We start from the raw sequence: 26,397 nt of genomic DNA, 5'->3' as shown, positions 1-26,397 counted from the left end.
CCTGGCGGGGGTCCGGGGGCAGCGCCCCCGGCCCGATGGTAAAGGGAATATTCCCTGGAATATTCCCTGGTCGACTAGTGGAGGCTCATATGGTAGGTCGGTCAGCAGGCCGACCTAACGACCTTCGCGGGCTATAAAAGCTAAACCCCTTCGCAGCCATCTCACACTCATCTTTCACCCAGTCAGAGTTGTTGTTCCAGCTAGCCTTAAGCTCTTCACCTATCTTCTGTCTAGATCGCCATCTAAGCTTCACACAGTGGAAGCGCACGGGTGGACAGAGCCATCTTTGTATCAGTTGTTTGGAGTTAAAGAATTTTACTGATTCTCCTCTTATCTGTTGTGTACTCTCTATCTCTTTCTCAGATTCTGTTCGCTGCGCCGTGTAATATTTTACATGGTATCAGAGCCCAGGGGGCTCTAGAGATCGGAGAGCGTGCAAGAGGCAAAGGCTTCAACAGCAAAGAGAAACGATGTCGACTCCGGGAAGCAGTTCTGGCGCATCAGGAAGCGGTGCAGGAGGTGGTGCTGCTGTACCGGCTATTCAAACACTGAGGATTCGTCCACCAACCTTCAGCGAAGGCAAGTTAGATGGTACAAACTACACCTTGTGGAAGTTCAAAATTACAACTATCCTTGATTCTTATGAGCTTCTGGAGACTGTGCTGGGGACTGACGCAGAACCACAGCCTACCCCCGACCCATCAAATCCTAGTGTGATGATTCCTCCGAATGCAGATCTTCTACGAGCTTGGAAACGAAGGAATGCAGATGCATTGTGTGCCTTAGTTACAAGCTGTTCTGACAGTGTTTTGACTCTGATTCAGCATACAACCAAAGCGTCAGAGGCTTGGAATGTACTAAGGAGTCAGTATGAAACACGAAACCAAACAAGGATTCAAAACTTGGAGAATCAACTAGCAGCGGAGAAGTTTGCTGAAGGAGAGACGGTTGAAGCATTCATCACTCGGATTAAGAATCTGCGCGACCAGATGGCTGGCGCTGGGATACAAAAGACTAGCGAAGAGCTAGCTCGGAGGTGTCTTCGGATTTGTCCACAAAAGTTTGATGGACTAGTAACTGCCCTTAATACTCAGGTGAGACCTCAAGCTTTGACTTTTGAGGAGTTTTGTGCATTATTAATGGAGGAGGAGTTGAGGCTGAAAGCCCGAGAAGGAAGCAACAATGGAGATGCTGCATTCTCTGCCAATGCAAAAGGCAAAGGTGTTTCCTCCACCAAAAATGATGGTGACAAAAAGAAAAAGGGCGGCAAGAAGAAGTTTCAAGGAGAGTGCTTCTACTGTAAGAAGAAAGGACATGCAATTGCAGATTGTCGTGTCAAGAAGGCAGATGAAAAGAATGGTACCCTTAAAACTAAAGGGAAAGAGACAGCCAATACGGCTGAAGCAGAGTTGGAATTATTCATGGCGACCATTGAGGAAGTGTGCTCCTCGGCGCAAGAAGAATCTACCACTGACTCTTGGGTGTTGGATAGTGGGGCCTCCCGTCACATGACCAACAAGAAAGGTCTATACAGTTCTATGCAGCCTCTACAAGAATCCATCACTGTGACGGTTGGAAATGATGCTAAATGCCCTGCTGCGGGCACAGGTACTATTTCTTTTGTTGCTGCAAATGGTGAAGTCAAAAAGCTTTCAAATGTGTTGTATGTTCCCGAAATCAGGAGAAATCTCTTATCAGTTGCTGCCATAACTGATCTTGGTCATGAAGTGAGGTTCAAGAAGACAGGTGCAGAAATTATTGATAGTGCTGGCACAATTGTTGGCAAAGGAGAAAGAAGGAACAACCTGTATGAGCTAAGTGCTCTTACAGCCACCGCTGGAGTGGGCACAAGTAAGCTTTGGCATGAAAGGTTTGGACACATCGGATTTGCAGTATTGAAGGAGATGCAAAAGCAAGGTATGGTTGCTCACCTACCTACAATAACTGAATTGAAGGAACCATGTGAAGCTTGTATGATGGGTAAGCAACAGAGAAAGGCATTTCCACAAGAAAGCAAGAATAGAGCACATGCTCCTCTAGAGTTGGTGCATGCTGACTTGTGTGGTAAGATGCCTACACAGGCCTTGGGGGGATCTTCTTATTTTATGTTGATTGTCGATGACTACAGTAGGAAGATGTGGGTGTACTTCCTTCGTGATAAGGCTCAAGCTTTTGGTAAGTTTAAAGAATGGCTAATACTTGTTGAGAATGAAACAGGGAAAAGTGTGAAGAAATTTAGAACAGATGGTGGTGGTGAGTTCAACTCAAAGGAGTTTGAAGGCTTTTGCAAGAGCAAAGGGATCAAGCGTCAATTGACGACGCCTCACACACCTCAGCAGAATGGTGTTGTGGAACGCAGGAATCGTACCATTGTGGAGATGGCAAGATGCATGCTAAAGGGCAAGGGATTGCCTAACCATTTTTGGGCTGAAGCTGTTAATACTGCAGTCTACATTCTAAATCGGAGCTACACAAAGGCTCTCAAGGGAAAAACACCTCATGAGGCTTACACTGGTAAGAAACCATCTGTTTCACATTTCAGAATTTTTGGATGTGAATGTTATGCACATGTTCCAGATGAGAAGAGAAACAAGTTACAACCAAAAAGCAGAAAATGTATCTTCTTGGGTTATAGTGATGAGCAGAAGGCTTACAAGTTATATGACCAAGAGGCAAAGAAGATCATCGCGAGCCGTGATGTGGTGTTCAAGGAGGAGCCGCATACAGTGGAGGAGGAGAAGGCAAGGTCTTCCACTTTATCATCAAGCGAAGAAGTAGTCCACTATGAACCTGTCCCGAGAGCTATCCCTATCCTTAAGGAGGAGGAAGCATCATCTTCAGATGATGAGGAAAAAGTTCACCAACCTGACATCACCCCACCGGAAAAGCCATTGCCGCGCTGGGTGAAGCAGCTCTATGACCACAATAATCCTAGGCCTGCATCTGTTGAGGAGAAGGCAGACGGACCAAGGAGGTCTCAGAGAATAGAGGAGCAAAGGAGGGCTTCTGCTCACATAGTCAACATGGCCTTGATGGTTGAGATTATGAGAGAAGTAAAGGAGCCAACTGACTTAGAAGAAGCACTTGCAGATCCATCATGGAAGGCTGCTATGCAGGCGGAGTATGACAGCATAATGAAGAATGACACTTGGGAGCTAGTGGATCGGCCAGCAAAGCGGAAGATTATTGGCACCAAGTGGATCTGGAAGGTAAAGTATAAGGCTGATGGTACCTTAGAAAAGTACAAAGCTAGACTGGTTGCCCAAGGATTTTCACAAGTTGAAGGGTTTGATTTTCAAGAGTCATTTGCCCCAACTGCCAGAATGACCACTATTCGCACGGTACTTGCAGTGGCTGCCCACAAGAAGTGGCCAGTGTACCAAATGGATGTTAAGTCAGCGTTCTTAAATGGTGACCTCAAGGAGGAGGTGTACGTGGCTCAGCCACCAGGGTTTGAGGCCCCCCATTCTGAGAACAAAGTGTGTAAACTGAAGAAGGCATTGTATGGGCTGAAACAAGCCCCCAGAGCATGGTACCAGCGGATAGATAGGTTCTTTTTAAACCTAAACTTCAAAAGATGTGCCTCAGATGCTAACTTGTATGTTTACAGGGATGGTAAAAAGTGTGTAGTGATTGTCCTATATGTGGACGACCTTCTTATTACAGGTGACTATGAAGATATGATCAACCAAACTCGAAAGGCTTTGAGTTTTGAGTTTGAAATGACAGACTTGGGCTTGCTGCACTATTGTTTGGGGATTGAAGTCTGGCAAGAGCCAGGAAAGATCTTCATCTCTCAGAAGAAGTATGCATGGGAGATCTTGAAGGCATTTGGCATGACCGAGTGCAAGGAGATAGCTACACCTATGGAGGTGAATGTAAAGTTATCCGTTGAGGATACATCAGCACTTGCAGACATTGGGAGGTATAGGAGGTTGGTCGGCAGTCTAATCTACTTGTGTAACACCAGACCAGATATCAGTTTTGCTGTTGGTGTTTTGAGCAGGTTCTCAAACAAACCTCATGAGAGTCGTTGGAAGGCTGGGATGCGGGTGCTCAGATACTTGAAGAAAACTCTTGACTATGGTATCACATACAGTTTCGGAACTTCTCTTGTGGGGAACTGTGACTCAGATTGGGCAGGAGACATTGATTCCAGGAAGTCAGTTTCTGGTTATTGTTTCTCTTTGGGTTCAGGAATTTTCTCTTGGATTAGTAAGAAGCAACCAACAGTGGCATTGTCTTCTACCGAAGCAGAGTACAAGGCAGCTTGTTTTGCTGCATGTGAGGCCGTATGGTTGAGAAGGATTCTATGGCATATGGGAGTGCAGGATGAAGAACCAACTGTGCTGAGATGTGACAATCAGAGTTGCATCGCCATTGCCAAAAATCCAGTGTTTCATGCACGCACCAAACATATAGAGATCCAGTATCACTATGTGCGTGATTTGATGGAGGATGGGATAGTGGAATTGGTCTACTGTCCAACAGAGGAGAATGGAGCAGATATCTTCACCAAAGCACTTACGAAGGATCTGCTTCAAGTTCATCTTCAGAGACTCGGCATTGGGCCGAGGAGATAGTTCACCTATGGGTGGACATTGAGGGGGGGTGTTAGATATGATCAATGCCCCACCCTCATTAGGTGCTACCAATGATCCTTGGTGCTCAAAGTTGTAAGGCCCCCATTATGAGGAGAAGCCAAATGTGAGCCCGGACATTGGTTGAGTCCTGACTTGTATATCAGATGAGGTCTATGTGACCGGATGGCAAAAAGGTGACTGTTGTGGGTCTAATCTTTGGGTTAGACGGAGTGGTTAAGCTGGTAGCAACTCGAGGCACATTGCATTGAGTTGCGTGGTAAGGGAGTTAAAAGGGGCCCCTATTGTGGGGTCCGGGGGCCGCGGAAGCGGCCCCTGGCTGGGGGGTCCTAGGGGGGCCAGCGGCCCCCCTGGCGGGGGTCCGGGGGCAGCGCCCCCGGCCCGATGGTAAAGGGAATATTCCCTGGAATATTCCCTGGCCGACTAGTGGAGGCTCATATGGTAGGTCGGTCAGCAGGCCGACCTAACGACCTTCGCGGGCTATAAAAGCTAAACCCCTTCGCAGCCATCTCACACTCATCTTTCACCCAGTCAGAGTTGTTGTTCCAGCTAGCCTTAAGCTCTTCACCTATCTTCTGTCTAGATCGCCATCTAAGCTTCACACAGTGGAAGCGCACGGGTGGACAGAGCCATCTTTGTATCAGTTGTTTGGAGTTAAAGAATTTTACTGATTCTCCTCTTATCTGTTGTGTACTCTCTATCTCTTTCTCAGATTCTGTTCGCTGCGCCGTGTAATATTTTACACCTCACAATCCTGATTTGGATAGTGAGAGATATACTTTTCATTACCCTAAGGGCACACTCAATTATGATATCTTTTATGAGGCTAACTCGATGATGCAATTATTTGGTTACCCCGATCCAGCTTGGACAGGCAATATGACTAACAAGAGTCAACCAATGGCTATGTATTTTCATTTATGAGTGGGCCTATGACTTGAAGTAGTAAAAAATAGCCCACTGTCACATTATCTAGTACTACAGAGATAGAGTACAAGAGTCTTGCTATGGGATCATGTGAGGTAGCTTGGAAGCAAAAGCTACTTGATGATTTGGGGATATAGATAGATATGAGGGTAGTCATTTATTATGACAACATGAGTAGCACATAGTTAGCGAGAAACCCAATGTTTCATGCATATACAAAATATACTGAGATTCATTATCATTTCATCAAATAGAGGGTCTTGGCAATAAGTGACATTGATCTCATACATATATGTAAACACAGAGGAGGAGGTTGTAAATATTTTCACCAAGGCCCTAGGAGCAGAACATTGATCCCATACATATATGTAAACACAGAGGAGGAGGTTGTAAATATTTTCACCAAGTCCCTAGGAGTAGAAAAGAGATCAAGGGGGAATGCTGAGATGCCAAGCTCAACACTCACATACCTAGATGACTATTTTCACATTCATATCCTTGACGTGGTTGATACCTATATATGCATATCATTCTAGTGATACTTTACAGTTTGGTAGTCCATCTACCTGAGTTATGGGATATCTATTAGTTCATACATTCATAATACGTTCATACTATGTACTGCTTGGATATTATGTATGTTGTATTCTCTCTTTATTCTTGATAAACTATGATAAAGAAGAAAAAGAAAAAGAAGACTAGGGTTTTTAGTTTCCTATCTTGTGTTCATTCTCTATGTGTTGTGTGTCTTGCAAGAGCTCAATCTCCCTCTCTCTCCCCCCATCCTTTCATGTGAGCATTTAGTCAATGGATATAGACCATGGGTTTCTCTCCTATATCTCTCAATTGAGCATGAGATAGTGGGGGGTTTGAGTCTTCTCCTCAATGAATTGAGACGTGGGAATTAAGGGACGTTACAACAAAGGGTGACTGACATGATCTCATTTCTCTTTGCACACACAAGTTCGGCCTCTGCCAACACACCACAATATGCTACTTCTATTTGGTGCACTATATTATAAGGCTCTTTGGCCTCCTAGCTCACCTTTATGCCAACCAAGTTAGGCTACACTGATGCACCATCAATTGTGCACACTAGCATACTCCCTCTCAATCCCTCAATCATGTCATTTTCTAAATCAGGAGTGCAATAGGATTCATTCCAATTTTTTGAGTGATGTGAGCAATTGGGGTGAGTGATAGTTTTATCAATTTAATTTGAGTGATCGATTAGCTGAGCGATGCTTACAACATCAATGTGGTGGTCTTCAACAATGAATCTAACTCCTTAGTTGATGCCTAATTTTCCTTTCCATGATTGATGCATACCATGATGAGCTGTGGCACCTCCTGAAGTTTACTCCATTCCCACGAACATCAATGACAACATTCCAAATGGATAAAGTCTTTTTAACCCTATCCTCAGCATCTACATGTGTGTGTCTATCATTTTAAGTGTGGAGACATGTAGATAGGCCTTTTTGCATGTCTATAGGCCCCTCCTTATTTTATTAATCAACCCACATAAAGGTTTTAAGTATAGAGATGTCTCGCTATGCATCCCATTTGCATTTTTCCATTAAGACACCCTTTATGACTTTTCAAATGGTGTTTTGTCTTTCAGGCCCTGTGTCTTTTGGGTCACTTTGAACTAGATACCTCTTCTTTTTATTGCCTATTGTTTTGACTTATGAGTTTGCTGTTATTAATTTTTTATGGTATTTGTGTGTGTTTTTTGCATTTATTTTCTCTATTTTGCATGTGAACACATCTATTTGGCACCAGAACTAGGATATGTTGTACTCGCCCTATTTGTTCCTTCAACTAGTCCACTCTTCCTTTTTATTGCACTACAATCCGTGCTACAGATCTCTCAAAGCATTTTGGGTTTTGTGATTGTTTTTCCCATGTAAACACCCATCTTTTCCATTTTTCCCATTGAGCTCCCATTCTCCCTGCTCACATCTATCCTAATTTTTCATTTCTCACTCATTGTCACTTTCATTCCCGCCCCTGTAAATTTTTTACATCAAGCCCCCCCATGCACTCACTCGTCGTTATGGAGAGGATCATCTCTTTGCATTTTTAAAAAAATAATTTAAAATTGAAAAGACAAAATAATAAATTTCCTCCCTTTCAACTACCCATCCCTTCTTGCCTCCCTTTCTCTCCTTCTTTCTTCTTGTTCTTCTTCTTTCTCTTTCTCTCTCCTTCACTCTTCCCTCCCTACATGTTGTGACCCTCCCCCTCATCCTCTATCCCCAAGTATGAATAGTAGGGGTCCAAGGCTCTTAAATCTTGGCAAGATTTAGAGATTATAGAACTATGGAGTCCAATCTAGAAGCAATCTTTTGGGGCTTTTGATGGCAACAAGTTGGAAAACCATTGTTCTTTTCTAAGTGAGCTCTTAGATGATAGGACATTGCTTGGCACCTTGGTTATGTTGATGGCATGCTTGTGACAGCATGGAATTGTCTATAAAGTCACTCAAATGCTTATGTTAATATGTCTCTAGCAATGGGTTCATAGCTATACCTATGCTTATGATGGTAATGTATTACTTATGTTGGAAGTGGTGGTAAGGTGATGCTCATGTTGGTAATGAAAATGACCATGTTGGCAATGGCTGTTTCATCTTGGTAGTGATTCAATCCAAACAGTGATTTATAAGACATTACTCACTCACTCTAGTTATGAAGATCGATAGTACAGATCTTTTATTGCTTTCCATAGACCATAAATTGATTTCTTGGTATCCTACAAAGTGTCCTCAGCTCTATTAGTGAGTCCACAAGAATAAACAAGGTTAAAGTTGGATCTATAGGTCTCTTACAAGTTCATCTAGATAAGGATAGATTCTAGAAAATTTTAGTCAGCCAACTTTGGGCTATTATATCTTTCTATATACTAATCAAAAAATTTCTATTAAGTGCTTTCTTTGAAGTGGATAAAGTTAGCTTTGATTTAAATTAAGAAGTTCATCAATGGGAGATTCATAGCAAAAGTTATGCCTAATTTAGTGATCGTGGTACTAAAAGATTGCACTCTCCAAAGGCACGAAATAGAGTATTATGAGTCTTATTAGAGAGATCGGTTCTAGCATGTTGGATGTTCCTTTAATAAACATAATGGGTGATTTGGCACATGCATTTATGACTTTTTATGACTCTAAAATGGCAGTAGAGGTGGTAGATGTAGTTATGATAAAGCAAGTACTTATCTACCAATTAAAATCTCATGTTTCTTAATTGGTTCAATAAGGTGTTATGCAGGATCTTATCAATACTTATGATGAAAGTGTTTTAAAAGGATGTATATGTAATGTGAAAGCTAAAAGAATGTTGGTTGGACTACTAACCATGGACAGTGAGGAGGCTCAAGTTGATTTATTGGCATCATTGAAGTATTTTTGCAACAATGGTACTACTTTTTTGCAATATTTTCAAGGTAAGAATATATTACACTTGATTTATCATTGCTTAATTAGTCATCTCAATAGTATTTAGAATATGTAGTGGTATTGCTTTCCCCTCTTTTTGTAGAGCTTGATGTTAATCAATGGGCTATGATAATTTGTACACCTCCATTGGTTAAGAAGTGGTCAGAGGCTTCACTGGAGAGAATCTATCAAGATTTAAAAATATGTTATTTTCATATGGCTTTGTCTTTGTTCCTATAGTGGGATCTTTGTGCTTGTTTGGAGATGATAATAAATCTTTTGTTGAAGCATGTTGAATTGAAAAATAAAATGCTTGCATTGATTGTCACTTGGTGTAATCATGAGGTTAAAATTTAGCCTTGTCTACAAGATGTGGTTATTTTCTTGGAACATTATGATGCTAGTGTGAAGAAATAAATGTAACGTGTCCGCTTGACCACTTGTGGGACACGTCTTAGCAGCCCATTGGGAGGGGAGTCTACTAAGCGCCACCTGGCACTCGCAAGGAATGTCACAGGGTTTACGCTCTAGGTCTTCCCGAGTCTGCCCCGAAGCGGAAGTATCCGACGATTCCCACTTAGGACCGACTTGAAGTTAGGGTTTCTTTCCTATCAGCCAAGTCTCTAGGAAGTAGCTAGCGTCGAGCTCCAGATGAACCAATTTACGTAGGAACAACAGAGTCAAAGCGGATTTATGCTGCACTTAGTTCATGGAGAATAGGAAACGAGAGGGATGCGAAGCTCAACCTTTCTGCCCATAAGGCATAGTTCCATTCCACTCCCCTAAAACAGCATAAATTAGGATTCTAACTCTACTGACTCTAGGACTTCACAGTCTCATTATCACATCTTTTGAGAAAAGTTCCTAGCTAACCGGGACCACCCTTTTGTAGGACAGCGGACCCAAGTCGCGTCCACCGCACTTTCCTTGGGTTACTTAATTATCTAATTACCTACCACATTATGTTTAACATGCAAAGGCAGCTTCCTTAATTAGTCAATTTAAACACACGTTCCTTCACGTAACTTAGGCACTGACAACAAAAAAAACAATGTCAAGCAAGTTCCTTTTCCAAATATTTGACCATTATTTATCATAGTCTTGGAATACATCAAGTATCATGCCCGAAGGTTGTCCCAGCTCAACAGGATTGCTGCTCCAAGTTTCACCCATAGACTAGTACATGGGCCTCGAGATCCCATCTCGAGCGGGATCCGAAGGCAAGGAATTTACAGCCAGAGCCTCCCCTGGCACCCAAGCGTCCTCCCGCTCCAAGCAGCACCCACAGAGAGACCTCTCGCGGAGGGTTTGGTCCATGTACCCGGCGTGGCTAACACCCCCCTTGGATAGGGCCAGGCATGCAGTCGGAGATAACTAAACTTGCCTCTCCCTCCAGGCTATTAACCTGAAGCATTAAGTGTTTGGCCTTGAATTAGTTCCTTGAGCAAAGAAGTTCAAACAATGTACCTAAGTGTACAATCATGATCATTTCTGTGGTCATTTGTACGACCAACTGCTAAGGTGTGATTCCTTTTTCTCTAATACTCCCAGCATTCGATCTTGGATCGTTTGTGACTTGGCAAGATTCCAAGGGCTTGGCAAGCTAGGTTGCTTGTTTCCCCTTTTTCTTTGGGTTAGGATTTGTACCCTACCGACCCTAATTATCCTTACCTTAGGTCTCCTTGTAAAATAGAACTTGGACAACCCCGTCGCCCTCGGTTGGTCAATTTGCTTCTTGGCAATTCACAATTTTCCTAAGTTTGACAAATCCATCCCCAAGAGAGAGAGTTGTAGTAGGGCGACTACTCGACTTCTTAACGAATCTAGATTGTAATTAGATCTCGCCTCCCTTGGCCTAAGACGTAGTAGTATCATCTTATGATTTAGTTGCAATAGCATCTGACCTTGCAGACTAGTTGTACGAGATAGGTAGCAATGCCTATCTTGAGGAATTACATCCCTTTGGTCGATATTACTAGTATTCGTGTCCTAAGGCCTAGTACCCTCTCTTACTCGCAACATAGAACGATCTAAGTACGAGAATGCTGGATTAACTCTGCAAGCACAATAGTAAGCAACATTTTAACTTAACCTATCTTTCATATTGAATGTAACTGTCATTTCATGCATATTATATGCTTTTTCATCAAATGAAATATAACCCCTTTCTCTTTTCATACATCTACTTATGCATGCAAGTTTCTTATGCGTGAAAGTTATGCTACGTAAATTTATAACGTTATAAAAACATAATCTTTTCTTTTCGCATGCAAGTCACGTGAATAAGAATGCAGTTGCTTATGCGATTTCTAAATAAAATATAACTCTTTTACTCCTATCCATAGCAACTATCTATTCTTTAATTAAACATCCTCCTATGAATTAACCTATTTACGGTCGTCGCAATGGATTTTTATTGCACAAATGCATAATTCATTTCTTCCAACGTAAATTACCCAATGCAAACCTTCCAATGCACAAGAACATCGCAATTTATATTTAACCTATATGCGAGATGCAACTAGGACATTATTACATAAGTGCATCTTTTAACACTTGAACCATATATTCAAAAATGCAACAACCTTTCATCATGATGGTGCAAGAAATATAAGTACCTTGTCATGCAATTTAAAACTTTTCCAAACATTCCTAAGACCTTTTTAAAACAAAACGTTCTAATAATCCAATTAAGTTTTCCCTATGCGAATTTATACTTAATGTACCCATATCATGCAGAAACGAAAAGGGTGAATTTGATAGAACCTGAACTTCCGCAGGAGGGGTATTATCGGCTCTCGCGCTTCGTGTGGGGACTCCTACATGTGCTCTTCTTACTCCCGCATGTGCTCCTCTTATGTGGCACTTTAGGGCCATCACAATTGGGACTGGGGAATAAGTCGGGCAGGTGGAGGGTGTGCTGAAATTCTCTGCAAATTGGCAGTCCTTCCCTCCCGCAAGGGAACTCCCTTCGCAGACGAGTTGCATCCTTCCATGGTCTGTGGGTGAAACACCCTCTAGGAAGCTTTTTTGTGGAAGATTCTAGGAAGCTTCTCAAGAAGATTCTTTCATTTTTTTTTCTGACAGGGGGGGCCCTGACAGCATCATGCTGATGAAGACAAAATGATGATGATGGTGGTGGCAACGACTTTGGCAGCATGGTGGCATTCAGGCCGAGCAGGGGGGCAGTGGCGTTGCTACGTGCCAGGTGGAGCAGGGGGGGCCTCTCCCCTTAAATAGTGGGGAGGGGTGGTTTATGAGGGGAGAGACGGCCATTTAACGGTCACCACCCCACACCTGGGGGTGCATTCCCCCCTCTCCCACTCGACTACTTCTCTCTCTCTCCCTGCCGACATGCTGTCGGCAGGGAGAGAGAGAGAGAGAGAGAGGTTAAAAAATTTAAGTTAATTTTTAAAAAATTTTAAAAAGGGAGGGGGGTTCTTATGCACGGGGGATGCTACATCCTCTCCCTCTTAGAGGAATTGAGATGTCCTCATCTCGAGAAGATCTAGGGGTATTGTTGGTTGAGAGTATTTTCATCCATCCAGGTGGCATCCTCTTCGGGGTAATCTTTCCAATAGATGAGGTATTCTCTCAAGGTCCTTGATCTTAAATGCCTCTCCCTAACATCTAGGATTCTATCCGGTCGTAGCTCGACTCCTTGGCTAGGCATTACAATTTGTTGATCGTCAAGTACATGATTTAGATTAGATAGATTCTTTTTCAATAGGCTAACGTGGAATACATTATGAATCTTTAGAGTTGCGGGCAACTGTAGTCTGTAAGCATTAGGCCCTAGGCGCTTGATGATCTTATAAGGTCCACAATACCTTGGCCTTAGCTTCTTGTACTCTTCCAAGGACAGTGAACTCTTTTTAGGGTGTACACAGATGAAGGCCGTATCACCTTCGACGAAGGATCTGTCTTGTCGTTTTGAGTCAGCGTAGGCCTTCTATCTATCCTTGGCACCTTGAATGTCTTGTCTTATTGATTTGATTTGATCATCCATGTCTTCCAGCATCTATCTTGAAGCTTCTACCCTCAAAGTTGGATCCAAGAAGTTCAAAGGGGTATGACAATCATGCCCATACAATGCTTGGAAAGGGGTCATCTGAATACTCTGTTGGTAAGAAGCATTGTAGGCAAACTCAACCAGGGGTAAGTATTGAATCCAATTTTTGGGTTCACGACAGCAGGATGCCCTAAGCATACCTTCAATGACTTGATTGACTCGTTCTGTTTGTCCATCAGTTTGGGGATGGTAAGCTGTGTTGAAACAGAGTTGAGTTCCAATAGCCTCAAAGATAGCCCTCCAGAAGTGTGATGTGAAAGGAGAGTCATGATCACTAATGATTCTTCTGGGCAACCCATGAAGTTTGAATATTTGCTTGATGAATAATCTTGTGATGTCTGAAGCATTATAGTTTGTCTTGACAGGGATGAGATGTGCGACCTTGGTGAGCATATCTACTACAACAAAAATAGAGTTATATCCTGCCTGAACTTGGGGTAGGCCAACAATAAAGTCCATACTAATGAATTCCCATTTCATTTGGGGAATGTCAAGTGGTTGCAATTTCCCATGCATTTTAATATGTTCTGCCTTAATGTGTTGACAAGACAAACATTCCATGACATATTTGAGTATGTCTCCCTTGAGCCTTTAATAGCTCTTTCTGACCGTATTAAGAGTCTTGGCATAACCAGGATGCCCTGAGAAAGGGGATTCATGGGCTTCCCAAAGTATCTTCTGCTTAAGACTTTGGCTTGAAGGGATACATAATCTTGTCCTAAAGTAGACAAGCCCACTACTGATGGAGAATTCTTGATACTTCGTCTTTAGCTTCGGGTCTTGATCCTTGATGGGGATCTCCCTTAGCATTTTCTGATAGATTGGGTCATGATATGCCCCCTCTTTTGCTAGCTCAAGAATCGAGTTGTTTGGCATTGATACCTTTGTGGCTAGAGACCTTGTTGTTGATGGATCTTGCAAAATGAGAGAATTTAGAATTGCCTTGCGACTGAGTGCATCAACAAATACATTCTCTTTTTCAGGCCTATATTTGATTTTAAAATCATATTCTTCCAATACTTCGATTCATCGACGTTGCCTCATATTGAGCTCATTCTAGGTGAAAATCCATTTGAGACTCTTGTGGTCCGTTACTAAGGAAAATTTGTTACCTAGCAAGTAATGTCTCTAAAGTTTGAGAGCATGGATGACAGTCAACAGCTCCAGGTCGTGGGTAGCATAATTCCTTTCATGGCTCTTCAATTTTCTTAAAGAATATGCTACGCGATGACCTTCTTGCATAAGTACACATCCTAAAGCAAGTGTGCTAGCATCAGTTACCACTTCAAACTCCTTACTGAGATCAGGAAGTTTCAGGATGGGTGTTGATACTAAGCTTTGCTTTAGTTTATCAAAGCTGGTCTGTTTAGCATGTGACCATACAATTGCTACTTGCTTCTTTAGTAGATCAGTCAGAGGTGCTGCAATCAAAGCATAATCTTTGATGAAAATTCTGTACCACCCTGTCAACCCAAGAAAACTTCGTATTTCTTTGACAGAAGTTGGTGCTGGCCATTCCAAAACGTCTCTGACCTTAGCTGGATCTACTGAAATTCCTTCTGCTGATACAATGAATCCCAGATATTAAATCTATCTATTGAGAGTGGAAAAAGATCGAATTTTTGACTGATTTTTGTTGTTTTTGAGGTTTGAATGATTGATTTTTGATGGATTTAGAGTGATGTATAGTTGTTAATGGAAGTATTTGAGAGTGTTTTGGATGATATTGATTATGTTTTGGAAGTTCATGATGATTCTTAGTGGAGATATGAAGCTCTGTGATGTTCTGATAGGTTCTGTTTGGTTCTATATAACTTCTGTTTTGTTCTGATTGTCTTTTGTATGAAGCATGGATTGATGATTGATGAAGAATAAGATCTTTTGGAAGCTTATTGAATATTTTTTGATAGTTTGAAATGGTTTGAGTATGAGTTATGAGGTTCTGATGATCTTCTGTAAACCCTTTGTAGAGCCTCTGTCTCTGCTCTGTCTTTGTACTGTAACTGTACTGTAGCTGTTTTGGTGCTGTACTGTAACTATTATGTAGACCTTCTGTAAGTGTTCTGTAGAATGTATGTGTGACTTTGGGAAAGTTTTCTAACCTTTGGAAAGGATGAATCTAAGTTCAAAAGAGCTAAAACAAGTGGAAGAAGTAGCTGCTGAAGACTGAAGAGAAGACTAAGTGACAGTGACAGTAGTGAGTTGTGAAAAGACACTATAGTGGCTCTAGTGACTCTTCATATCAGACATACCTCTTGGGAGGTGTATCCACGACCTAATAAGGATTATTGAGTGTTATTATGAGAGTATTTTAGTGAGGGGATGATGTACTATTGAGAGAGAGAGAGAGAGAGAGAGTTTGAGATAGTCAATTCTATCAAAACAGTGTAATTGTATATGAGAGATTGAGAGAGAGAACTATGAAGACATTGAAGATGAATATTATGTGATTGATTTCCATTCAAATATGGTGTATTTTTTTGTGTTCTTTGTTATATTTATGGATTCTATGAAGATGTTGAAGATTATGGTTGATTCTATCAAATCCGTGGGAGAAATCTACTATGATACTACGTGAAGATTTTTTGTTTTCTTTGTTTTGATTATTAAAAGAATGAAATAAAAGCTTGTTGATGTTACAAGATAGATTTTCTTGCAAGATAATTCCCTTTTCCTTGGTGTTCCTCTTGGGGCTCCATTTTTTTGGTGCACAGTGGGGGAAACTTGCCATCAACAAGCACCAGAAGAGGCTGAAAATGAAGGAAATGGCATTGCCAAGAAGAGGAGAATTCAATGGATGTTTGTAAAGTTCCTTCTTCCACTAAAGAGTTGGAATTTCTCATTATCAAAGCCACTTTCCACAAGAAGTTCATCCCACAATGGCGGAAACATATCACCATCATGATGCATGCTCTATGTGGTGGACTATTTCCTCTTTCTATTGAAGCAGCAGAAACTTGCATCTTGGAGACAAACCATTTGGGAACAAGCTGAAGAGCAGAAACAGAGAGAATGACCATCCATGGAAGATTTGGCATTCATTGAGAAGTTTCCAGACATCATCAAGTGGGAGATTGTGAAGAAGCTTCATGAGTCTTGGTCTGTGGAGGTTCACGAAAACAAGAAGGAAAAGAGTTGGAATTTGTTCGTGGATGCTCAACAGCAAGATACATGGGATGCTTGATGCACTGACAATCTTCTGTTTGTCCAATTAGCAACCCACTCGAAATTAGTAGACAAAGTGTTTTTCACAATATACACTATTGAAACCCTCAGAAGCTGGCATTATTATAATGACACAACAACGATCCTAAGAAGAATGAGTTTTGATACTTTCAAAACAAAATATCTCCCCCTCTGTAGTGGTTTAAAAGCTGAATTCAGAGATGTTGAAAAGCAGGAAGTAGAAGAGATGTTGGCCAGAGAATCCATCAGAGACTGAAACCCTCTTTGATAGTATCTTATTGAGTCCAGAACAACTGGTTGGAGCCAACCCCCTGATGAATTATGCAATAAAGAGGCAAGCATTGGAACGAGTCCAGAGATACGTGAGAAGAGAGAAGGCAAAAATCAAAGCTGAGAGCAAGCTCGCAGCAGAAGCCTCCTTTGACGCCCTAAAAGCACTCTTTACAGAAGTCCCCATGGTGACTCAAGGTCCCCTTCCTAGTCAGATCCGTCCTGGAAATATTGATGACAGGCCAACAAATGTAGTCCCATTGCCAGCTTTTAAGGGAGAGTACAATGAAGACCCTGATCTTCATGTAGCAGAATTCATAGTAGCATGTGTGGATAACAATGCCAGAACCCCTGAGCATTGGTTAGCAATATTCCCCGCCACTTTCAAGGGCGTAGCGTTTCAGTGGTATGAGAGACAAGCACCAGGAACTTTTGGCACATGGGACGACCTAAAGTTGGCCTTCCTCACTAAATTCAGGCATGAAGGTTTTGAATAGCGGATGCGAGAGGAGTTCATGAACCTAAGTTAGTTCTCTGGAGAAAGAGTAGAAGCTTATTTCTCGTGAATGGAATCCATCTTGAAGAGATGGACTAACCATCATTTGGATGAAGGAATCCAAAAAGGAGTGTTTCTCAGGGGCCTACAACTAGAAGTTCGCAAGTTCGTGGAATTGAGAAGACCAGTCAATCTGCAAGCTGCAGTGGAAGGTGCAAGATTGTATGACAAAGTTGAAGCAAGGCTGTCAATGACTCTAGGAAGGGGAGTCTTACCTCCTCCCATGCCTGGAATGGTATATCCACCAAATGCAGTCCCAGGGACAGTTGCCTACCCCTATCCCTAGATGCAAACAGTGCCACAGTATAATGCACCTAATCCTGTGTGGTCACCACAGATGACAGTGCCTCAAATGATGGTTCAACCACAACAACAATGGCCTCAAACAGTTCCTCCAATGGCGACTCAACAACAGTGGAATCCTACCACAACTAGAATCAACAACCCCAAGTCTCAACAGGAGCTCTAAATCAGAGCCAAAACAGAGGATCTTTTGGATCGACCCAACCAGTTTATGCAGTAATTACAGATGCTTCCCAAAATCCCACTACAAGTAAAATCAGGAGGTGAGAATCTGAAGGATTACTTATCCAACTTAGTTGCAAGCATCAAGAAATAGCTTCTGGATGTGATTACAGAGCAGCTGCATACGCTAAAGGTGAATACCGCCAATATATCCACTCCTATGGGAGCTGGAAGAGATGTGATGCGCTCTAATACATGGTGTGGGAAGTGTCATCAAGCGGGACATTTAGCCACTGAATGTACCCGAAACCCAACCATTCCTGGAGCCTTCTGTTCCTACTGTTTACGGAAGAACTATTCAAAGAGTAGAGAAAGAGAAAGGGAAAAACTCCATATCCATGAGCCTTCAGGCTCTCAAGCTCATTTCTTCATATTCCACACTCTCTACTGAAAAGCACACACTCTACAAGATAAAGTGACCTAGTGTAAATGTAGACTAGACTGACTAGCTCTAGTCAGGTCACTAACTGACTACTAACCTGACTTATTTAATGTAGTCACATGTAGACAGTTGTACACACTAGCTGTCATAGATGTCGGTCTTAGATGAAGACACACTGATGGTGAGCTTGATTTCTAACACTCCCCCTCAAGCTCAAAAACAAAAATCAAATCATATGCATCACTCCAAGTAGCTGTCTAAAGTGAATGAACTTATCTTTACCAAGTGATTTGGTAAAGATGTCTGCTACCTGGTCTTCAGTCTTCACATGCTCCAAGTCAATCTGATCTGCTAAAACCATTTCCCTGATGAAATGGTAGTGAACCTCAATGTGTTTTGATCTTGCATGATAAACAGGATTGCTTGCTAACATAACACTGCTCAAATTGTCATAGTACAGCTTGACTTTGCTGTCCAAGTGTACTCCCAAGTCATTCAATAACTTCTGTAACCACTTAGCTTCACAGGCCGCTAAGGCCGCACCACGATACTCTGCTTCCGTACTGGACAATGCAACTGTAGGCTGTTTCTTACTCTGCCAACTGATCATGCTACTACCCAATCCAAATGCATAGCCACTGGTTGACCTCCTGTCATATGTGCAACCAGCCCAGTCAGCATCAATGTACCCCATCAAGTCAAGGGGTTTCCCATATGCATAAAACAACCCATGATCTGTGGTACTCTTTACATATCTCAGAATTCTTTTGACTGCATCCAAGTGTGGTTTGCGAGGCTTCTGCATGAACTGATTGATCAGCCCCACAGCATAACTCAAGTCAGGTCTAGTGATCGTGAGATAGATCAAGCTGCCTACCATCTGTCTGTACATAGTAACATTCTCAATCTCTGTCCCAACATCAATCTGTAGCCTGACATTCTACTCCAAAGGCGTATCCATAGGCTTGCAATCAGCCATACCATATTTCTATAACATGTCATGAGCATATTGCTTCTGTAGCAGCCATATGCCTTGAGGTGTAGAAACAACCTCAATCCCCAAAAAGTATTTCAACTCTCCAAGGTCTTTGACCTTAAACTCAGCCTGTAAACATGTCTTTATTTCTGCAATCCCATTTTCATCATCTCCTGTAATGATTAAGTCATCAACATAGACAACTAGAAAAACATAGCCACTATCTGTCTTCTTCGCAAACAGACTATGATCAACATCTCCCAATCGGAAACCATGTTGCTGTAAATAACTGCTGATGTGAGCATTCCATGCTCTGGGTGCCTATTTCAGCCCATATAATGCCTTTTTCAGCCGACATACATGTGCTGGAAATTCTGGATGTACATAGCCTTCAAGCTGTTCCATGTAAACCTCTTCCTGTAATTCTCCATTGAGAAATGCATTCTTTACATCCATCTGCCATAGTTTCCAGCCTCTAGCTGCTGCCAAAGCAATCACAGTTCTAACTATAGCCATCTTTGCTACAGGGCTAAAAGTCTCCTCATAATCAAGACCATACTGCTGTGCATACCCTTTTGCAACCAGCCTGGCCTTATATCTTTCCAATGATCCATCTGATTTACATTTTACCTTATACACCCACTTGCATCCAATAGGTGTTTTTCCCTCAGGCAACTGTACCAAATCCCATGTACCATTTTCAGCCAAAGCTGAATATTCCTCATCCATAGCAGCACGCCAATTCTCATCTGCAACTGCCTCATCAAACTTACTTGGTTCTCTAAAACCTATTACTTTCGTCATATAAGCATAATGACAGGCTGAATATCCAGTGTAAGTATACCTGTCAATAGGTTGTCTGACCCTCTCTGATCTCCTGAGCTGTGGCTCACTGTGAGCTTGCCTCTCATGAGGCGGCACATAACGGCTCTGCCTAGCACCTAGCGTCATAACAGACGGAATCCCCAATTCACTATCTAAGCTGTCACTGCTAGATGAATCATAAGCTGCAGTGAGTGGACCTGTTACATCTTCAAAACCCTTTTCTTTTCCCTTATCTATTCTCCCCCTCACTGACATATCCGTGTCAGTGGATGCAGTAGTGCGACTCCGTAATCATCCTATCCAAGGACTCACTGTAGATGATACATCACATGTCTGACCAGTCATGGAAGTACTCTCTGCAGGAGTATTTTCAGCATGACTCATACTGGGTGAGCCATCAGTAGGCACTGCAACAGGATTCCCATACCAAGATGCTAACTCATCAAATACTACATCTCTGCTTATGAGTGTCTCATGCATAGAAGGTACATAACACTTATAAGCTTTCCGTTCCTGTGCATATCCAATAAACACACTTTTCACTGCCTTAGGATCCAATTTCTTCCTCTTCTCATCCGGTATATGCACATATGCAATGCTGCCAAATACCTTCAAGTGTGAAATATCAGGTTTATGACCATACAGCCGTTCATACGGAGTGACATCATGAATCCCTGCTGTAGGGGTTCGATTCAGCACATATACAGTAGTCACCACTGCTTCAGCCCAATAACCATTTGGCAGGCATTTTTCATTCAGCATAGCTCTAGCTGACTCCATCAAAACCTTGTTTTTCCTCTCTACAACACCGTTTTGTTGCGGTCTATAACTACATGTGAGCTGTCTTCTGATCCCATGTTTAGCAAGATACCTGTCAAAGTAGTTTGAGACATATTCACCTCCTCCATCTGATCTCAAACATGATATGTAGCAGCCCAATTCATTTTCAGCATGTTTCTTGAAGTCTTTGAATGCATCAAACACATCATCCTTATGTTTCAAGATATAAAGCCAAGTGTACCTGCTGAAATCATCAATAAATGAGACATAATATCGTGCACTGCCAAAAGAAGCATTATGTGAAGGACCCCAGACATTAGAGTGTACCAACTGTAAAGGCCTAGTGCTGTTTTTTACATGTCTCATGAAAGGAAACCGTGCTTGCTTCCCAAACTGACATGCAGGGCATACATGACCAAAATCATTATACTTGAATTTAGGTAATCCAAGTACTACTTCTTTCTGCTGCATAGATTTCACCTTTTGTACATTGACATGTCCAATCCACTTGTGTCAAATCTCTACATCCCGAATGGCACTCTCATCATGTGCAAACATGGCTGCCTTGAGTCCCAGAATGGTCGCATCCAATGTAAACATTCTGCCATCCCTTCTGCCCTTGGCAATTAACTTGCAACCATTTCCATACTCCTCAATGAAACACCCATCTTTGTTGAACCTCACTTGCAAATTCTGTTCTGCCATTTGACCCACAGACAACAGATTCTTTGTTATGGTTGGAACATGTAATACATCATGTAGGCCTTTCTTCTTGCCATCAGGCATCATAAGAGGAACAATCCCTTTATGCTTTATGTCATGTTGGGTGTCATCCCCAGTACATACATGACCATGTGTACTTGCAACCATCTCATCAAACCACTCTCCATGCGGGGTCATGTGGTTTGACGCTCCAGAGTCAATGTACCATCTGTCATCTCTATCATGTCTCGATGCATTTTTAGATACATGATGCATGGCAAAGAGTCTATCAACTAACTCATCATGAGCACCACTGGAAGATGCATAGTGCCCATGCTGTCTGCCCTTTGCCTTCATATCTCCTTGCTTTTTGTAACAATCCTTTGCAATATGCCCATACCAGCCACAATAATGGCAGTCCTTGTCCCTGTTGGACTAATCAGACGACTGCCATGAACCAAAACCACCACCTCTACCTCGGGGTGATCTCCCCCTGCCTCTAAACCCACCAGATCCACGCTGGCCTTGTGTATTTGCACCATGCCAATTACTCTGCTGCTGCTGCTGTCCATAAGTATTACGAGTGTCACCACGACCTCGAAATGAACCACGATCTCTAGATCCTCTGCCACGCTGGCTAGAGTACAACACAGTGTCTCTACTCTGAGATGCACTAGAACCTGTATTCAAACCAAGTTTGACTTCCTCATGCAGCAACAAAGCAACTAGCTCTTCCCAGCTAGGAGGCTCTTCTCTGACAGAAATTGAAGTGTCAAAAGCTTTGTACTCTTTGCCTAAGCCATTCAAAGCAACAGCAATCATATCATCTTCTGATACACTTGAACCAATAGTAGCAAGTTGATCAGCTATGGTCTTAATCTCCGTGGTATACGTCTAGATGCTCTTGCCATTCCTAGACATGTTGTTGAACTGTTGTTTCAACTGGATCTTTCTTGCATGTGTCATGGTTCCATAATTTTTCATCAGTATGTCCCAAGCATCCTTCGAAGTCTCACATTCAGTGATTTGAATTACCATAGCATCAGATATACATAAGGAAAACCAATGCAGCACCTTGCATGCTCTTTCATTCCATAGCCTGTAGGCTCTTTTCTGTTCATTTGTTGGATTGTGTGCAGGCAACTCAAGAGCAACTTCATCTCCTGTACATAAATCCCAATAACCTCTGCCAACCAGAAAGTTTTTCATTCTGAATTTCCATCATGTAGAGTTCTTATTATCCAACTTCTCTCCAACTATCTGAGTGACATTGTCAGTCCCATGTGCATTAGCCATGATGCAATAGACTGTCTATCAAATGCCTGACTCCCTGCAGTCCAATAAGTATGACTGACTAAGTTCAGTCCGTAACAGTTTATAACAATTTTCTGCACTAAATTGTAGAAAAAAAACTAGGGTATTTTAGTCCACTGACACCCTAAAACAACCCACAAACAAGTGGTCTCAACTGTAGATATAACTGTCAATACATAAGCTATGTGTTTGCTTCAGCTTAAGCTTCTGTAACCTCACTGCCAGGGTACATACATTTAGTCTGAAAACTGTAAATTGTGAGTAACCAGTAGCAATTTCAAGTCCAAAACTGAGTGATAATCATGTCATACATATTCCAAAATCTCCCAGGTAGCTGCTAGTACATTTGGCAGTCAAGACGTGATCATAAGGGCACAGAACAGTGCATAACCAGCACATACAAGTGTCAACAAATTCAGTTGCAGGTTGCAGTCAACCAGAATTCAGAAAACCAAGCTCCAAACCACTTCAAAGTGTCTTCAATCCAAATCATACATTTGCTCCAGTATTACAAGGTCAATACATGACTATGTAGTGACCATAGACTATTTGTCTCTAATGAGCAAAGTCATACATTACTTCTGCAATTTGTACTCAGCCAACAAGACAAGATTGTATTTGCTTCAGCTCCAAAAATTTCAGCATTCAGTAGCACTTAATGCTTTTCTCAACCCATAAACATTATGACATACACATGTCAGTACATACATCCCATAGATGTCACCAAATATCACACTATACTTCAGTAAGGAACTAATGCTTGCTATCCATATTCAATGACAGTTTTCAGCCTGTCTGAAATGCTCCAGATCTGAGTATTTCAATTACAAAAATCAGCTTGCAATGGATCACAACAATTACATATGATCTCCAGCATATATTTATGCTCCAAGAGTGCTTCTGGGCTTGTCAGAGAGTTTCCAAGGCTCTTCAATGTGTTGCATATACCATGTATACTGTGTATACAGCAGTGCTGCCCTTTTTTCTAGATCTGCCCACTCTGATTTCAGCTCATGTCAGAGCTTAAGGTCAAGCATTTGCCTCTTGCCATCTTAAAACACTTCATACTTGTCATAATCAAGCATTTGATGACCAAATGCACCAGCATTTGATGAGATGCAGCCCAACAACTGAGAGCACGAAACAGGCGGAGTTCACGTAGACCTGTCCTCTGCTCCAGCAGCTCTGTTTGCTAAGTTTGATGCTCATGGAGCACACATTAGTGCTCAATACAGCCTCCACAAGGCTCTGAACAAGTCACAACCTGCAGCTTGACCCATAGAGTATGTAATCACTCAGTGCATACCTTCAGCTTTCAATGGCATTCAGCCTGTTTGAGAAAAATGGCAGAAGTCTTCAACTGTAGACCATCTTCATGTTGGGGGTAAAGGCGCCTCCGCCGTGCCGCCCCGTGTATTACTACACTGACAGTACCCGCCACTGCACACTGCAGGTGGCGGGCGCCCGTCACGTCACTTTATTCTTTATTCTTTTAGTGACAGTTTGAATAAAGGAAGGCCCGGTCACACATTGTGACTGTTGGAGTTCCCATTTCTTGTCTCTCTCTTTCTTGCTCTTGCTCTCCCGCCATAGCTCGCGTGCAAGCTTCGATCCTTCTCACCTTTCAACTGGTATCAGAGCTTGGCATTCTCTTGCTCGAGCTCGACTCGGTGCTTCCCGACCTTCGCATCGACTCGCTTCACGCATTGGGTCTCCATCCCGGCAGCCATAGCCGACCTCTTGAGCTCCCGACTCTCCCCGGCTTCCCGAGCTCCATCCTGGCCTTCTTGAGCTTCATCAGGGCCTTGCCCTTGAGGTATTGCTTCAGCATTTGCAGGCATTTGAGTGTATTCTCAGATTGAAACAGGGCAGGAACAAAGGGCAGCCACTCTTCTTGAGCTCCATAGCTCATATCTTCCCTCCCCTTTGCATTGGGCCTTCATGGCTTGGTATGTGCCTACCTTGGGCCATCATTGAGCCCCCCATTACCCCCTTTTCAGCCCATGTGGAGCAACAGCAAGTTCAGCACCAACAGGGCAGATTGCATCATTTTTTCCAGGCTGTGAGCACTCATCTACTTCACCTCCACACTTGGCCATTGGTTCTTGCTCTCTACCTTGATCAAGAGGGCTATAGACTTCATGTTTGATGTCATTCAAGCTTTGGGCATTGGTCTTGATCTTTCGGGGATGATTTCTTCAGATTTGGGACTGTCATAAACTGTCATAATAGGCTGAAAACAGGGCAGCACCATTGGCATTAGCATTTGTTGCTTATACTCCATTCCGGTTGTGCTATTTGATGCCCGTATGCGGTCTACATGATGCCTAGTGCCTTGGGAATGTATGCACATGATTATGCCATGATTTTGGCTTGAAATATTGGCTGATTTGGGACTGTTATTTACTGTTATACAGTGCTGGTTATTGGATTCAGGTGCGTCCTTCCATGTGACGCCTTACCGTGAGTGGTTTCACTCTTACCGTACTGTATCTGGATCAGTCAAACTTGGAGATGACAGGTCTCTTGATATTGTGGGCTATGGAGATATTCAGTTGCAGTTTTCCACTGGCAGTTCCTTTTTGCTCAGGGATGTACGTCATGTACCTGCGCTTACGCGTAGTCTTATGTCTGCAGGACAGTTGGATGATGCAGGATTTCATGTCTGTTTTGGGGATTCTGCCTGGAAGATTACCAAAGGCAGACTTGTGCTTGCTAGAGGCGCCAAGGCTGGCAGCCTCTATCCTCTTGTTGTATCTGGGTCTTCTGTAGACCATGTTTTGGCAGTGGGCTCTATTCCACATGTATCACTTTGGCATGCCCGTTTGGGGCATATGTCTTTGAAAGGAATGAAAATGTTATCTGGTTTGCAGTATCTTCCGCCTTTGGATTATGCATGTTTTGACTCGTGTGATCATTGTCTTTATGGTAAGCAGAATAGGTCTACGCACAAGAAATCGGGTAGGCCACGCATGAGTGAGCCCTTGGCATTGGTGCATTCCGATGTTTGTGGGCCTATGCCTTGCATGTCTATGGGTGGCGCGAAGTACTTCGTTACCTTCATTGATGATTTTTCTAGGAAAGTGTGGGCTTATCCCATAAAGCAGAAATCCGATGTCCTGGCAATTTTTCAGAGATGGCTTGCTCTTGTTGAGAACCAGACTGGGTATAGGCTGAAATGCCTTAGGACAGATAATGGGGGAGAATATGTCTCGCATGCTTTTGAGCAGTTTTGTGATGACAGGGGTATTAAGCGTCAGTTGACCGCCCCTTACACCCCACCCCAGAATGGTTTGGCTGAGCGCATGAATAGGACTATTCAGGAGCGTGTGCGCTCTATGCTTAGCCATGCAGGCCTACCCCCGAGTTTTTGGGCTGAGGCAGTTAGTACGTCAGTGCATGTCATAAACCGATCGCCTTCCAGTGGATTGGATTTCCAGGTTGCAGAGGAAGTTTGGGCTGGTAAGCCACCCTCTTATGCGCATCTCCGTGTCTTTGGATGTGAGGCATTCTGCCATGTGCCCAAGGACAAGAGGAGTAAATTGGATCCAAAGAGCATTAAATGCATATTCCTTGGCTATGGTGAGTCAGGAGAGATGGGCTATCGCCTATGGGATCCGCAGGCGCGGAAAATAGTACGCAGCCATGATGTCGTCTTCCATGAAGACAAGATGCACAGGCAGCCTGAGAAGGTGGTTGAGATCCGCAGAGTGATCTTTCAGGAGGAGCCTAAAGCTCCAGCACAGCCAGTAGTACAGCCTGCAGCAGTTCCTCCACAGGGCCAGGATGTTGGACAGGTAGTTAGACAGGCAGCAGAGCCTGCGGTGAGACGGTCTGCTAGA

This window comes from Lygodium microphyllum, chromosome 24 (assembly GCF_053477565.2).
Source record: "Lygodium microphyllum isolate KBCC chromosome 24, Lygodium_microphyllum_v1.1.10, whole genome shotgun sequence".
Lineage (NCBI taxonomy): Eukaryota > Viridiplantae > Streptophyta > Polypodiopsida > Schizaeales > Lygodiaceae > Lygodium > Lygodium microphyllum.
The sequence above is the reverse complement of the archived record's forward strand: the minus strand, read 5'-3'. Positions refer to the sequence as shown.